The sequence below is a fragment of the Styela clava genome, chromosome 12 (genome assembly GCF_964204865.1).
Source record: "Styela clava chromosome 12, kaStyClav1.hap1.2, whole genome shotgun sequence".
Lineage (NCBI taxonomy): Eukaryota > Metazoa > Chordata > Ascidiacea > Stolidobranchia > Styelidae > Styela > Styela clava.
Genome location: NC_135261.1, coordinates 1909433 through 1921652, shown reverse-complemented (window position 1 = coordinate 1921652; position 12220 = coordinate 1909433). Strand labels below are relative to the sequence as shown.

At 37.2% G+C, this 12220-nt stretch overlaps 4 non-coding genes across 4 annotated transcripts; all 4 read left to right on the top strand.

The window, feature by feature from the left end:
* The first annotated feature begins 7041 nt into the window (after positions 1-7041).
* On the top strand, positions 7042-7114 carry Trnak-uuu (transfer RNA lysine (anticodon UUU)). Its single transcript has one exon. It is a non-coding gene; the product is annotated as a tRNA-Lys (tRNA).
* A 1661-nt stretch (positions 7115-8775) lies between these two features.
* LOC120330519 (5S ribosomal RNA) lies at positions 8776-8894 on the top strand. Its single transcript, XR_005567853.1, has one exon. It is a non-coding gene; the product is annotated as a 5S ribosomal RNA (ribosomal RNA).
* Positions 8895-10305: 1411 nt separating this feature from the next.
* On the top strand, positions 10306-10424 carry LOC144430865 (5S ribosomal RNA). The gene has a single exon (XR_013479779.1). It is a non-coding gene; the product is annotated as a 5S ribosomal RNA (ribosomal RNA).
* Positions 10425-11698: 1274 nt separating this feature from the next.
* LOC120330531 (5S ribosomal RNA) lies at positions 11699-11817 on the top strand. Its single transcript, XR_005567860.1, has one exon. It is a non-coding gene; the product is annotated as a 5S ribosomal RNA (ribosomal RNA).
* The last annotated feature ends 403 nt before the right edge of the window (positions 11818-12220 follow it).

Sequence of the window (12220 nt, the reverse complement as noted above, 5' to 3'; positions counted from 1 at the left end):
TCGGAATGTAATATGTGTACTAGGTTGGGGTTAGGCCATAATTTTAGGTATAAATACTACGGGAGGCTCTTGGCTAGTCTTCGAACTGATAATAGGACTAAAATAAGGAAAATTGGAAAAAAATTATCGCCTAACCCTAACCTGTTACCCATGTTACGTTCCGATGTCCGCCATCTTGGTTCGCATACTTCGGGAGCACCGATAAAACTATTTATAACTTATGAACAGGTGTCATGAATATGACTGATTATTTTCACCGGCATATGAGCCACTTTCTGAAAATATTCAGATATATTTATTTTTACAATTGAAGTATGGTGTCACACCTGAAAATTAGGGGGGTAGGGAAATCACTGTATATCCCACATATAAACCGACCCTACAAATTGTAACAATTTTTACCTTTTTGTTCATAGTATTTGATAAATACAGGGTGTTCATAAAGTCCATTTGCAATTTCAATTTGTTATGAAATATTTTCTCAATATATCTTATCCAGTTATTGCAATTTCTTTTTGATTCGGACATATTGCTACATTCTCGGTCTGAATTTTTGAAATTGTTTCCTTCTTGAGCTGACTTTTTGTTTTTTCGTTCTGGTTCTGTCAAATTTTTCTTTCAATTTTTTGTTGGACATTTTGTTGAAACCAAATAATCAGCGTATCTTATCCAGGTTTGCTGTTTTTTATTCAGTAATTGTTCAAGTATTTTTACTTCATTCAATACATTTGTGACGGCCAAAACAATATAGGGTGTCCATAAAGTCCCTTTACAATTTCAATTTGTTATAAAGTCAGTTCTCAATATATCTTAATCAGATTTATTGATTTTTAATTTTTAATCAATAATTGTATAACTATTCTTACTTCATTTAATACATCAGTGAGGGCCAAAACAATAAATGGTATCGATAAAATTCCTTTGCAATTTTAAATTTTTTTAAAGACCTCATGGATACCCTATATTATCAAATTGCTTTCAGCTGTTTTTGTTTAGTTTATTCAAATATTCATTTTATGTCAAAAATAATTCAAGAAATTTAAAAAAAAAATGGAATTTACTAAAAAAGTGATTCATATTTTACCAAAGATAGTTCCATATATAAAAATTCATGGCATATTCAGTACTTAATTCGAAATTAAAAAATTATATTACATAGTGGCTCGTATTTCAAACATCTGAATTTATCGATATTTCCGCAAAACTTATCAATATTTAACCTTGAATCGTTTAATGCAGGGGCGGGTTAATTACAGCCCGCGGCCCGAGTTGTTTTTTATCCGGCCCACTAGTGTCTGCTGAAATTACGACTATAGTTTTTATGGATTTTTAGGGAAAAGATCGATTAAAATCACGTCATAATGATCCCGATTGTTACATTGTGCTTCTTATTATTATATGTACCAGTGATTATATGTACCACAAGGGGGCGTAGACAATTTTAAGGGGGCATGAAGTTTATCATAGTCAAAAATATTTGATAGATTTGATTTTTCCTGCCTTATTTTGGATAAAGTTATGCATGAAAAAGCCGACCCCTTAGTTTGGTAACAATTTTATTATAAGTCGAATTCATGAAACCAGAGATAACACGGCTTAATCATATGGCGAACCACGATCTCTCGTCCGGTTACCAGTCCATGTCGGTATTGGATTAGTTAGCCAGTTATTTGTTAGAAGAAAGCTGTGACCGATCAACCAGTGGTTGCGTGACCCACCCTGCGGTGCCGAGGATTCCAACAATCCTTTCGCACATTTTCATCCCCACATTATTCTAACTGCGAACCCACACAGGGTAATCAGAGGTGCGGTGGCGAGCGTATTTCTAACGCTTAGCACGATGCGCCACATCACCGATCTGAAAAAGAAAAGTCTTTGATTTAGCAACCATGTTCATTTATAAATCTACTGCAAACAATATTCCCCGCTGAATTTACAGATTGATTACTAATTACTCTATTTCTTAGATGTGCTCAAGAAATTTCATTATTTTTACCTTTTTGTTCATAATATGTGATAAATACAGGGTGTCGATGAGGTCCTTTTACAATTTCAATTTGTTATAAAGTCAGTTCTTAATATATCTTAACCAGGTTTGTTGTTTTTTAATCAGTAAGTATTTAAGTGCTTTTACTCCATTCAATACATCTGCGAGGGCCAAAACAATAAATGGTATCGATGAATTCCCTCTGCAATTTTAAAATTTTTCAAAGACTTCATGGATACCCTATATTATTGAATTGCTTTCAGTTGTCTTTGTTTATTCAAATATTCATTTTATGTCAAAATTAATTCAAAAAAATTAAAATAAAAGTTGGCATTTACTAAACAAGTGATTCATATTTCACCAAAGATAGTTCCATGTATCAAAATTTATGACATAGTCTGTTTTTTTTCTTCAAAATTTGAGGTTCAAAAATTATAATATACCGTGTCTCGTATTTAATACTTCTGAAGTTATCGTTATTTTTGCAGAACCTATCAATATTCAACCTTAAATCGTTTAACGCATTGGTGGCAGATTACGGCTTAATAAATTTCTGTTTAAAATATCGATGAAAATATAGTCATAATGACCTCGATTGTTACATTGTGTTTCTCATTATTATAGGTGCCAGTGGTTCTTGAATGGCGGGCGCACCCCACAAGGGGGCGTAAATAATTTTGAGGGGGCATGAAGTTAATTATAATAAAAAATATTTGTTAGACTTGATTTTGTCTGCCTTAGTTTGGATATTCACATTTTTTTATTGTTTAGACTTTAGAGATTGCATAGAGCTGTTGTTCTCGTATCTTTATCTGGGAGCATGTTTAAGAGTTCAACTTCATGCTGCTAGTTCAGGGTGGTCCAAGGTTGTAGGCTATGCGGGCCAAAATTTTTTTTTGCATTGTTCTAGGGCCACAATAGTGCCAAGAATAGGTAAACAGTGCAATACAAAACAAACCCTTTTATTGTGCGAACACATAGTTATCAGACATAGACATCCCAGGCTAATAGAATCCGCATTCGATTTTTAGTTTTCTATGATGCCTATATTGTTAGCATATATTCCTGGCCAAAAAGATAGAAAGCCAGATAATAATTTAGACTGCCAAGCACATCATCCAACTTCGCTATTTGCCTCGGCTAGCCATAACAATAGTCAATTCAGTCACATAAGTATTGTAACAATATGTCAAAAGATATTTCTGAATAATTTTATTACGAAACAACACGAAATGCGATTTTTTGATTACTCTCCGAATGTGACGCGGGCCACAGATAATGTAGCGGCGGGCCACATGTGTCCCGCGGGCCTGCATATGGACCACCCTGTGCTAGTTTAAAGTGTCCAGAACTGACATAGGCAAACTAAGGCCTGTTGAGTAATTCAATCTGGCCTGCCTGATGCTGCCACAACCAAACTATAATTAACCAAATTTTGATGTTTTAGGTAAAATTAACTCAAGAAATTTGTTAAAATTGCGATTAAATTCAATGTTGGCACGAGGCTTATTGTTTTTCATTTTGCTTTCTGTAACACTGTAAATATCATTCATGAAAAGTAACTTTTTACGTCACACTTACATGGCCCGAGATTTGACAGCTGAAAAATTTGAGAACCACTGAAACTTAAAGCTTTTGAACTAGCATTTGTAAATAAACTGTTTTTTATTCATAGTTTTTCATATTAAGCTTTATGCTTCCGCCCCAGTATCCAAGCCTATTATCTGTGTCTGGCCAACTCTAAAAATAATCGCCCACCCCTGGTTTAACGCAAAATAGATCCATTGGGGAAATTTTAAGATTAACAAAAGCTGCAAATATAACTGTAGAATACTTGAATATTTTGATAAGAACATTTTCGGACATAATTCATTTATGTTTAATTGCTTTTCTTTATTATTTTTATGTTTATTCTACAATCTTCAATACGCATTGACAAATCAAAACGTGATTTTCATATTAACATTGCTATAGAATTGCGTAAATAAAATATTTCCAAAATATTACGCTAACATTGAAAACCTATTAGCAGTTAGCAGTATTTCATTTTTTCATCATCATGTGAATACACTTTGTACAAACAATAAAAAAAAAAAACGTAAAAATTGTATTTCCTGGTGAAGGGGGGGGGGGGGGGGGGGGGGTCTCACAGTAATCAGGAGAAAGAAAAAAGTCAAACATTGTACAATTAAAAAAGTTTACAGCAAAAAATAACCGACCCGTAACACACGAAAATACGACTCTGATACGACTCTGGCCAAACAAAGTAACTCCAGGAACGGCATTTTAAATACAAGGCAGCACTGAATATGGCGCTCTAGAAGTGTGTGTGCCAATATGGAGGCAACTAATTTTGTTCGCCTGCTTTACATCAAGTTGTGCAAAAGTACTGAAATCTATGAGAAGGGGTACATTCACTTGGCTATCAAAGACAGTCCTCGAACCCGTAATAAAACTAAAATAAGGAAAATCGAAATAAAATTATGGGGGCTCCCGAAGTATGCGAACGAAGATGGCGGACATCGGAATGTAATATGTGTACTAGGTTAGGGTTAGGCCATAATTTTAGGTATAAATACTACGGGAGGCTCTTGGCTAGTCTTCGAACTGATAATAGGACTAAAATAAGGAAAATTAGAAAGAAATTATCGCCTAACCCTAACCTGTTACCCATGTTACGTTCCGATGTCCGCCATCATGGTTCGCATACTTCGGGAGCACCAAATTATGGCCTAACCCTAACCAGGTACACACACTACGAGAGTACCTCCAAATACTGTATCGTTTTCTCTTGGAAGTTCTTCAGATAATTTTCAAATTCCCTTGTACAGTGAATTGGTTAGCCACACTAAACTTCTCGCATAGATGAAATGCTCAAATCGAAACAGTGAATACTTTTTCGTCTCATTGTCTGTGTTACTCGTGTGTTTGTATAATATTCCTGATTTGTCATCTTACGCAAGCTACCCGGTACACCTAAAGTATGCGAACCAAGATGTCGGACACCGGAACATATTATGTGTATCAGGTTAAGGTTAGGCTATTATTTTATTCCAATATTCCCTATTTCAGTTCTATTACGAGCTCGGGGACTATTCAGGTGACTCCCGTAGTATTTGTACCTAAAATTATGGCCTAACCCTAACCTGGTACACATACTATGTTCCGGTGTCCGCCACCTTGGTTCACATACTACAGGAGTACAAGCTAACCCGCAAAGGCGAGTAATTTCCATTCTGCTATATTGTTTTAATGGTGTGCAGTAAACTCATGGAGACCTTTTAAAAGTCGCTTTGTTTACTTCTGGGTTCCTGATTTTGGTATTGTTCACCGTCACCAGTAGTGTTTCAAATCCTACAAGGACGAGGCGGTCAATCGTCTCGCACATAATTAGCCCCGACGAGATTGGCATCCATGTAGGGAAATCAGATTCGATGGCAAGCGTAATTAAATAAAGTGTACTCGCCGACCGACAAACATATATTTGTCGGGCAATCACTATGCTTCTTGATAAAAAGGGACACTTAAAAACATTTCACATGAAGAAAAAGTTGAAATGGGTGGAACATAAAATGAGAACATATATCGGCGTAATAAAATGCAGTGCTGGGCACCCATTATGCGACACTTAAACACATTTCACATGAAGAGAATGTTGAAATGGGTGGAACATAAAATGAGAACATATATCGGGCGTAATAAAATGCAGTGCTGGGCACCCATTATGCGTAAAAAAGGGACAAAGAAAACATTTCACATAAAAAAACATGTGTTTTCTTTCACTTTGTATTCATATACCTATCAGACTCATTGTGCATGTGTTGTGCCAACTTGTATGAAATCACTTGATATGCTAAAAAAGCTGAAAGTTGAATATCTTTTCCTATATATGGCTGGGTAGGGGTTATCTTGGGAAGGGGTAAGCATAACTCTTGGAATCTTCATTCCCCCTCTTTATGCATAAAAAGTACTTCATTTAACTTTGATGGATCAATACCTGGGAACTATGCGCAAGTCGCACTCTCGCTTTTGTTCAATCAGCTTTCTCTAGACAAAATTTTGTCTGTTTTGGGTAGGAATTTGACTTAGTAGTGTGGTACAACTATGGTACTAATATTTTTAATATTACTGCAATATTGATGGCGCACAACCTGAACCTTAACCTGGTACACATACAGTGTTCAGGTTGTGCGCCATCTTGGTGCGCATACTACGGGAGTTGTTAATATTGTTTACTTATGCAAACATAAATTACCTATTCTGTACAAAAGTGCAACTTGCGCAATATACTAGCCAGGGGCGTAGCCAGAAATTTTCAAAGGAGGGGGGGGGGGGGTTCTGAAATTTCTCTTTGGCAAGTTAGATCGAAACAGCTAGCGGGTACGATCGATTGCTGGAATACGCGTGTTTTTATTAGTCTTGGGGGTTGGGGGTCTAAAAAGCATTTCAAGCTACGGAAAATTGCTTTCTATGATACAGAAAAATGATTTTTTTTTTCACATTTCCAAAGGGGGGAGGGGGGATCGGACCCGCAAAACCACCCCCTGGCTGCGCCACTGATACTAGCTCAGAAATCCATTAGGGATTAAGGATTGAACAATTAAAGATTTTTGGGCATATTGAGGGAGAAATAGAGAGTTCCAAAATAGATGGCGGAATGAATGTAACGTGAAAAGTTGAAACCACTGATCTAAGTAGTTTCTTTAGCCTGATATGTGCATAGGATTTTTTCCCTGCCGAAAACCGTGGACTTAGTCTCAGAGTAAATAGATAGATCGCTAGCTTGACTGGGGCTTCAGGGTTGGATTTAAAGACGTATTTCCTAAGTCGGAATTCCAGGTTTTCATGACGATAATGGCGGATCAAATTTGACGCTCCAGAAGTGTGTGTACAAATATGGAGGGAACTGAATTTGTTCGCTTTTTTTCAATGGTCAGGGAAACATCCATGTCATTTCATTTCTGTTGGTGTGTGGTTCTCGTTAATTTTGAAGAGGGGCGGTTACGGGTACAGGACAAGTTATTCCAGGATGCATCGACTCGCCTGTACCGTGAGCCCGGTTAGCTCAGTCGGTAGAGCGTTGGACTTTTAATCCAACGGTCAAGGGTTCAAGTCCCTTATCGGGCGCTTACTTTTTACTCAACTAGTGTATTATTTCTCGGTATTTCCCCACAGAAATTTGGTTTGCATATCCACTACTTTATTTTATGAGTCTTGTCGCTAAGATTGCATAATACCGCATTTTTCTTTTTAAAAAGTAAGCAAAAATGGATCACAAATTAAAAACAAGATATTCACATATTCAATAGTGAAAGCAGCGAACACGATGGGCTAAAATGAACGCCTTCTATTGATGCATCACTACACCTGCTTCGAGCGTAGTATGTTTAATTTAATTTTTTCGGGGGAACCCCGTCGTGAGCTGTCTATTGTGACATCAACAATTAGGTAAAATTTTAATCCACTTGATCCTCGTTGGTAGCGGTAACTCAGGGGAAACGTAGAGACGTGTTCAAACATCAGGCAAGGTATGGGGGCGGGGCCGAACCACACCGGGTAGATTGTAGGGAAGGACTAGCAGACAAGACAGGCGGGAAGGAAAAGGAGTCGAGAAGCAAGCGGGAGCTGCGGTCAAGTAGAGTGAAGATGGAAATCAAAGATCAAGCTAGACCAGCTACAAGCCGACAAAAAGCCAGCAATGCCAGCAGCGGTTTAGTCAAAGGAAATGAAGATGGAGTGAGCGAAAATAGATTGGAGGGTCCATTCAGTTCAATATCAGCGATCAAGCGGGACGGAGTAAAGGCAGTGGGATCAGCGAGAGGTCGGAAAATGCAAATACCAGTGCCAACCAGCGCATTCAAAAAGGATATAATCAAATGAAGGAGAAACTTGGATAAACTAAAATGGAAAACAGCAATCTTGCAAGCAAGTAGAAATGCTGAGAAGGAAATGGAAATCAGCGAGGCCCAAGGAAGAGATTAAGTGAGAAAAAGCTCGGTGGGTGTGGAAGTGTAAAGTAGTAAATAGCCGCAAGCAGTCAGTAAGGAAATAAATGAAAAAAGCAGCTAAGTAACACCGAAAAAAAGTTACCAAGCGAAATGCAGCAATCCACAAACAGTGTCACAATATGATAAACATGATAGAGTGAAAATTGAAATCAGCGTGACCCAAGAAAAAAAATTAAGGTGGAAAATGTGAGTCAAGCGAAATAAATAAATATTAGAGATCAGCGAAAGGCGCAAGGAAAAATTGAGATGAAATGAAATAAAGTGAAAAAATCATCCATGCAGGAGGTGTTATAGCGGAAATAGGAAATTAGTAAAATTTTAATTATTGTTTTACAATATAGTGGAATTTTGTGTGCGCATGGTAGCATGAAGAATATTGTATGATATCTAAGTATGTATACCAATATGGTGGTAATTAATTTTGTTCGCCTACTTTACATCGAGTTCTGTAAAGGGACTGAAACATATAGGCAGGGGGAATATTGATTTAGCTAACACAGACAGTCCCCGAACGCGAAATAGAACCAAAATAGGAAAAATCGGAATAAAATTATGGCCCAACCCTAACCTGGTACGCATACTACGGGAGTACCATTTTTTCATGTTTTCAGCCATGTACAGGTGGCGGATATATCCAATAAATTTGGCTGGAATGATTCCACGAAATGAGGTATATCTTACGCATTACGCTCCATCGGTCTCTCGTTTTAAACTTTCGTCGATCTCTCGTTTCGAACGCAAAACCTAAATATAAAAAGCCGAATAGGAAGCCTCGATACCGCCTACGACCATACCACGTTGAATACACCCGATCTCGTTCGATCTCGGAAGTTAAGCAACGTCGGGCTCGGTTAGTACTTGCATGGGTGACCGGCTGGGAATACCGGGTGCCGTAGGCTTTTGATTTTTACAAAGCATATTGATTTGGGACATTTAATTACGGGTTTGTAGTCTGTCCGGACGGGATTATAATTTTCTTAAATTACAAACGAAATGATTTTGGTGCAGTTTAAAGTTGTAAAATATCAGTCCCCCAAATCTGCGATGCACAATGTTATAATCGATAACCAGTACACTCAAATGACATGTAGCTTTATTATTTTGAATCTATATAATTGTTTCGAACTTGTAAACCAGTTTTTAGAAGCTAAATCGCGGAAACACCCAAAAATGGACAACAAATATTTTACAAAGACAAAGTATGAAGGAAAACATTCTAGGGTCAAGATTCGGAAAAAGGCTTATGGCTTCAATGCTCCTAACACAAACATGAGCAAAGTACGGCTTGCGTGCCGAATCCGGCCCGTTGGGTAATTCAATCTGACCCGCCTGACGCTGCCACAACCGAACTAAAACCATAGTGAAAAAAAAAAAAAAAATTTGTTGAGATTGCGATTAAATTTAGTTTAGGCACGAGGCTTATTGTTTTCCAATTTTGCTTTTGTAACACTGTATGTACTGTTCATAAAATGTAACATTTTACGTCACACTCACATGGCCCGCCAGTCTAGGTTGGCACAATTCTTGACTACGATCCCAAGCCATGCCCACCTCTTTTGTAACATAATTTGTTGGGTAGCCACAAGCTTTAAAGACATCTACAAATAACAAAACTAAACCTCGTCAACCCGGGTATTCTAAGTTCAGAGAATAATTCTGATTCATTGATTTTAGATACGATTCAGCTAAGAAGAAAAACACGCATGGGTTATATACATACATCCCCGTTAAGGCGCGACAGTCGCTATTTATAGAGGCTATTTCGGCGTTCTGTCCGGTGAGCTTAAATGTTCTGGTCATGCAGAAATAAGTATTTTTTGTTTATTATTAATAATCAATACATTTTTGTATTTAATGAGAAATTTATTTAATGGTTTGCGACTCACTCCACCAGTTTCGTGGGAGAGACTTCTATCTTGTTATGTCATAAGTATTAATACGTCAGTTTAGCATCAAACATTAAGCTGTACTGCTGTTAAATTATTCAAAATGCCGAATAGAAATGTACGTTTTCCCAATGATTTGGATATAACTAATGTCCATATATGTTGAATATTACTATTCGAACCGTCTAAGTATTTTGTTTCACATATATGTTAAGCCTACTTGCAGTTTTTTGTCTAATTTCAGACATTTACCGATGTTCTTTTTCTTATTCTTTGAAAAATACGGAAAAAAAAAAGTCAAACTTGCCATCACTGTAAATCCTACTCTTTACGCTACATCGGTCTCTCGTTTTAAACTTTCGTCGATATCTCGTTTCTAACGCAAAACCTAAATATAAAAAGCCGAATAGGAAGCTTCGATACCGCCTACGACCATACCACGTTGAATACACCCGATCTCGTTCGATCTCGGAAGTTAAGCAACGTCGGGCTCGGTTAGTACTTGCATGGGTGACCGGCTGGGAATACCGGGTGCCGTAGGCTTTTAATTTTTGCGAAGCACATTGTTGATTCGGAACATTAACAATTATTTAATACGGGTTTGTAGCCTGTCCGTACAGGATTATCATTTGCCTAATTCACAAACAAATGATTTCGGTTAGGTTAAAGTTGTAAAATATCAGTCTCCCAAATTTGCGATACACAATGTTAAAATAGACTATCAGTACACTTAAATCAGATGTAGCTTTTATATTTTGAATAAAGTGGATTGTTTCGAACTTGTAAACTAGTTTGTAAGCGCTAAATCACGAAAAAACTAAAAATGTACATCAGCAATTTTTCAATGACACAGTATGAAGGAAACTTTCTAGAGTCACGATTCGAAAGAATGCTCATGAGTCATGGCTTCAATGTTCTTAACATAAATTGTTGAGTTTCCACAAGCTTTAAAGACATCTACAAATAAGAAAACTACACCTCGTCACCCCGGGTATTCTGAGTTCATAGAATAATTCTGACTCTTTGATTTTCATTTTTCCTCGTATATATAATTCTAAAAATGGCGCTTCGGAAGTATGTGTACCAAGATGACGCACAACCTGAACCATAACCTGACACACATTCTATGTGCAGGCTGTGCGCCATTTTGTTACGCATACTTCGGGAGCACCAATAAAACTAGGAAACTAGATACGATTTAGCTAAGAATGAAAACTTGCGAACAGCACGCATGGATTATATACATACATCCCGGTGGCGCGACAGCCGCGATTTATAGAGGCTATTTCGGCGTTCCGTCCAGTGAGCTTAAATGTTCCGGTCATGCCGAAATAAATAATTTTTGTTTATTAAATATCAATACAATTTTTTTTAATAAATGGAGAAGTTTATTAATGGTTTGCGACTCACTTCACCAGTTCCGTGGGAGACAACACTATCTTGTTATGTCATAGGTATTAATACGTCAATTTAGCATCAAACATAATCTGTACTGCTGTTAAATTATTTAAAACGCCGAAAAGAAAGTGCACCTTTCCCAATAATCCATATGTGTGGAATATTACTATTCGAACCGTCTTAGTATTTTGTTTCACATATATGGTAAGCCTACTTGCAGGTTTTTGTCTAATTTCAGACATTTACCGATGGGCTTTTTCTTACTTCTGTGAAAAATACGTTAAAAATTAAGGCAGACCTGCCATTACTGTAAATCCTACTCTTTACGCTCCATCGGTCTCTCGTTTTAAACTTTCGTTGATCTCTCGTTTCTAACGCAAAAGCTAAATATAAAAAGCCGAATAGGAAGCTTCGATACCGCCTACGACCATACCACGTTGAATACACCCGATCTCGTTCGATCTCGGAAGTTAAGCAACGTCGGGCTCGGTTAGTACTTGCATGGGTGACCGGCTGGGAATACCGGGTGCCGTAGGCTTTTAATTTTTACGAAGCACATTGTTGATTCGGAACATTAACAATTATTTAATACGGGTTTGTAGTCTGTCCGTACAGGATTATCATTTGCCTAATTCACAAACAAATGATTTCGGTTAGGTTAAAGTTATAAAATATCAGTTTCCAAATCTGCGATACACAATGTTAAAATCGACTATCAGTACACTTAAATGAGATGTAGCTTTTATATTTTGAATGAAGTGGATTGTTTCGAACTTGTAAACTAGTTTGTAAGCGCTAAATCGCGAAAAAACTAAAAATGGACATCAGCCATTTTTCAATGACACAGTATGAAGGAAACTTTCTAGAGTTACGATTCGAAAGAAGGCTTATGAGTCATGGCTTCAATGTTCTCAAAATAAATAGTTGAGTTGCCACAAGCT